Source organism: Haemaphysalis longicornis, unplaced genomic scaffold, assembly GCF_048455015.1.
Source record: "Haemaphysalis longicornis isolate Haplotype H1 unplaced genomic scaffold, Haemaphysalis longicornis Haplotype H1 scaffold_1, whole genome shotgun sequence".
NCBI lineage: Eukaryota > Metazoa > Arthropoda > Arachnida > Ixodida > Ixodidae > Haemaphysalis > Haemaphysalis longicornis.
The window spans coordinates 256,334,636-256,339,617 of NW_027526203.1; the positions used below are offsets into that span (position 1 = coordinate 256,334,636).

Sequence of the window (4,982 nt, forward strand, 5' to 3'; positions counted from 1 at the left end):
TTTGATGCCATGTTGAGACATTCTCAGGACCTTATACTATTATTATATAACTATTTATATATTATTATTAGTGACATGAAACCATCTCCAAATTTTATTGCAAAGAAAAATAGTATTTATTTCACAATCATTTCAATATCCACCAGATGAACCTTGCTGGAAGTCCAAGACCTGAAAAACATTAAAAAAATAAAAACAGCACCAGTTAAACACTTGTTAAATAGCTATTATTGACACAGCTGATTACATCATTCTGCCTATTGAAAGAGTGACAGGTTAAAAGAAAATTGCAATCAACCGGGCGGGTTAAATACTTTACATACAAATACACCATCAACAGGCGTGCATATATGAATCGTTTCTTAACTGTACAGCTAAAATGAGACGAGAAAAAACACAGCAAAAATTTCAGCTTTCGAATAAAAACAGTGCCAAATAAACAATGATTCAACTTGAAGCCGTGAAAACTTAAGCAAACAATAAATTTTAAATGTAATAAACCCACAAAAGATTTTAACTTACAGTTATGATGAAGTTAAACAGAACACCAGAGAAAATAGGAGCTGGCAGAATACCTAAGAAACAGGCAGGAAAAGCATAGGCAAATTTGGTCTCTAAAACCTATACTGCATGCTAAAATATTACGCAAAAGAAGGCACGTGCTTGGATTTATGCTCACGTGTTCTGTAAATTTGTTTCTGAGAAGTTGGGCCACCAGTTGAAATCTCGTGTTTGATCCAGAAAGCTTGTTTCTTCAGCAGAAAGAGCGGCAGCAAACTTCGCAGCAGCGGCAGTAGAATATATGCATTTGAATAAAGGGAAAAGGAACGAAATGGTAGGTACCCTTCTTAGAATGGCAGAATCTGGAGAAAACGCTAGTTGTCCTGCAAGAAAATGTCGTATATCTTGGTTAGCTTCAGCTTATTGCTGACATTATGAGAGTTTCTCACCTGCTACTTGAGATGTTGATCAAGGGGCTGGGATGACGTTTTTGTGATGTATTCATTGGCAGTCTCAGGAGGAAAGCTGGAAGAAAATACCAAGCAGTAATTCAGAGTTGCGAGTAGCATCAAAATCGCACACAAGAAATACCTTGAACAGAGATTGATGGTAATTATTGAAGTAGAAGTATACGGCCGGGTCCTTGAAGTGAAGCCTATCGGTGATCTGAGAACCGTGTGGTGCAGCCGAATACATGAACCGAACGTCGATTTCCCGTGTCTTGTAACGCGAAGTCCTTCGAGCAGTTCAGTACGAGACAGTTGTGGCACAGAACAGGTTTGTGGTCACAACAGGCGAGCAAAGAGCGAGTGAGCGACTGAAAAGCGCGGGAACCACAGGAACTCAGCTCCCCGTCGGAGAGGGCGAGGATGGTTTTCTCCTCCTCCGCCGCCGCCGCTTTTGTCAGCAAGTACGGAGAATGCGGCGTGCTCGGGATGGGGGGGGGGTGAATGCACGGCACTTGCTTCGCGCCATCTCCGCGACCCCCACATACAACCCCCCCTCTTCACTTGCTCCATCGCAAGTGGAAAAAACGCGGCCGAGCCGCAGCCCAAAACGAAGAATCTGACGCCCCGCGCAACGTTGGCCCCGCGCGCGCCGGCTCCCTCCTTCGCCCTGAGCACGGCTTTTGAAGCTCCTTTCATGGCGGCCGAGCTCGTGCGGGCCATTCAAAATGCAAAAAGGAAAATTGCGCCCGTAGCCGAGAGGCAGCGCTCGCGCCTTCTTCTTCCACTTGTCTTCCGGCACCCTCCCTGCTCAATTTGGCCTCCAACTTGTCCCTCCCATCCTAAAAAAGAACAAATCTCCCAAACTTTTCTCCTCTTTTCGTCCTATTTCACTCACGAGCGCGGCCTCCAAAATTATCGAATCCATGGCGCGCGCGCGAATCTGCAACTTGAACCCTGAGCAGCAGACGGGTTTTCCTCGCCAGCGTAGTGCCATGGATTCAATTGCCGACCTTGTCTCTGCACTAGAAAACGCGAAGGCTACCAAAAACCGTGGCCTTTGTCATCCTTTTGAACATTCGCAAAGCCTTCGACTGCTTACCCCACGAGGCTATTCACGATGCAGTAAAACGCTGCAAAATTACTCGGCCGTCACCCTCATCTCCCCCGACGTTACAAGACTGCACGAGGCCCGCCACTCCATCGCGCAAGAACTAAACAAGCAATACCCATACGCGTGGGTTGCATCATGCAATGCACCCGCTCGCATCCCAAGCATCAAATTTGGATGACAAGAGTCCTGCCTACTCAGCAGGCTCCGTAACTGGCTCCGTACTGCAGGCTCCGTAACAGTGCTCGCCTACAATTGTATGAGAAAATCAACAGTCCCGCCTGTCACATAAATCAAGCAGCCTAAAATATAGAATCCAATTCCCGATTCAAACAGAAAGGCAAACCAGATTTCGCTCAAATTCCAAATCAAATAACTACCCGCTCTTCATTTAAAATATGTTTGAAACAGGTCAGAAAATATTTTGAAGCTGGAAAGACGGGGATGAGGGGAGATTTGAACTAAGACACACTTTGTGTGGCTGGGGCCCCTATATGTACACCGCGCTATGAATGCGAATTCTCAGTGTAAGGAAAAATGTAAATTTGTGGACATCCTAGCAATATCGCATAATGATGTTATAATAACACACCTGCAGTGATATCGCATGGATGTCCACAAGCAGATGATCTTGGGTGAAACATTGTATGGACATCACATGAATGTCCTGAAATGACATTGGATATTGTGACCATTTGTGGATATCCTATGGACTTTCGTGGTTTGCTGGCCACCCGCAGTGGCGTAACTATATAAGTGGGGGCAGGGGGGTACACCGTACAAGTGCCCTGTGAGCCACGGGGGAGGGGGCGCAGAGCCGAGTCTGCCCAACTTGTGCCCGAGGGGGGGAAAATGTCAGCGGGGCTATCCCTCAATAGCAGGGCGGCGCAGCTGCAGAAGTCACTGTTGCAGGAAGTTCTTGTTCGGGTTTATTGTTACGGCATTGCAACACAAGGATAGCGCTGCGGAAGACGAGGACGAAGAGAAGGGACACACACGAGGCGCCGTTGCCCCCCGCACCCCCTGGAGGAGCGCCCCGGGAGTGACCCCCTCTCTTCGCCCTCGCCTTACGCAGAGCTGTCCTTGTGTTACAATGGCGTTGTTCAAGCAATTAAACTGTTCTCCTTGTCGGGAAGCGCCGTACACATGTATGAATACCTAGGTACGCCTGCATGAAGGAGTTCTGGAGCCAACACGGGAAGATATCCAGTGTGCTTGCGTGCGTGCTGCATGCATGTGTTTTCATGTGTACTGGTTTGTTTTCCAGCAGCGGCCACAGGGGGAGGGGGGGGAAGGGGGGGGGGGGGGGCGTGGTTAAAATTTGCGCCCTTGCATTTCGGTTACCTCTTTGCAGGTATTCTCACAAGGCGAGCTGATCAACGTGCAAAGAATTATAGAGATCCTGCATGGTGTCTAAAAGTCGCGGTGCCTGTTGTCAAATAAGAGCCAGAGATGGAGTGCAAGGGTCAAAGCGGTAAAGCGAGTCAGTAGGTACCTTGAAGAGATATTTGAAGTTCTCCAAGTTATGGCAAATAACGACAAAGAAACGAGTTAAACGAGAAGTGGTCGCCCACTAGCTATTACACCATTGGATGAATATATGATTTTCTTTTATTTTGCTCGGCTTTTGAAACAATATACTGGTTCGAATAGATCGTGTTTAAAGGCTTCAAGACTCAAAAATGAACTTTTACGAGGCTGCTTTAGAAATGAACGCTTTTAGAAAACAGTTTCATGACGAAAGGGAAACGCTGGATAGTAAGTCACTCGATGAAGTTCTTGGTCTATGTGAGTCATGGGATGTTAATGTTGAAAGGCGTTCGACACGAAAAAAACAGATCGCTGGTGAAAATCGAAAGGAGAAGCGCGAACAGCTAAGCAGAAAATACAAAAGGTCATGGAATCCACACTCGACCGTCTTCATTCTGAAATCGACGAGAGGTTTACTTGCCTGCCGAATACCGATGACAAGTTTGGCTTTATCCTGGACATAAACAAGCTGTGCTACGGTGATCACGAGGACGAACTAAAACAAATTGTTACACCTTTGGTGAGCTTTATCGTTCCGACGGTAACGCGCATGATCTCTATGAAGAGACTTTAGATATCCCACTGTTTTTTTTTCACGGCGTGTTGATCGGAGATTGTCAAGACCTGAAGAACTTCTGAAATTTATCATACAGTATGGGGATGACATTGACAACGTATTTCCCAACCTTAGCGTCGCGATTCAGGTAAAGTTAGCCATAGCCGTTTTCATCGCTGGCTGTGAAAAGTCCTTCAACAAGCTAAAATTAATACTTTTTTATTGGCAGGCCACAAGGGCCCACGACAGACTTTCTTATCTTGCTCTGCTGAGCGTGGAAAGAGATGAAACTGTAAAAACAAACTTTGATGACATTATAGAACAGTTTTCTGTTCGGAAAGCAAGAAAAGTGCTGCTCTAGTGTTTACTGAGTGTCCTAGTGTATAGTATTTTTCATATTTGTGTTATTAATAACCAATGATCTAAATAAAGCTTTTCACACTCAAAGAATGCGTTTCTTGACAACTTGTGCACGATGAATTATCAGCAATCTAAATAAAGCTTTTCACACTCAAAGAATGCGTTTCTTGACAACTTGTGCACGATGAATTATCAGCACTGGTGTACAAGGGCGTCCGAAGAACTTTTTGCAAGGGGTGGCAGCCATTAGCGGGGGGGGGGGGGGGGGGGGGTTGTATGGTTGGAAAACACCAAAAGGGCGCTATTTGTGGTTACAAGATGTACAAACAGCAAATTAGAACCAGGCTTGGAGGATATACATTGGATTTTATTACCGAACAAAGAAATAAGGTTAATAAAGAAAATGCGAAAAGTTACTGTCACTTTGTAAAGAAGAGTGGCCAGTCTCGCTGCATGAGGGTTCTTGACTCACGCCAAC

General features: G+C 45.7%; 1 pseudogene; it reads left to right on the forward strand.

The window, feature by feature from the left end:
- Positions 1–3,740: 3,740 nt before the first annotated feature.
- On the forward strand, positions 3,741–4,505 carry LOC144169335 (uncharacterized; annotated as a pseudogene).
- Positions 4,506–4,982: the final 477 nt, after the last annotated feature.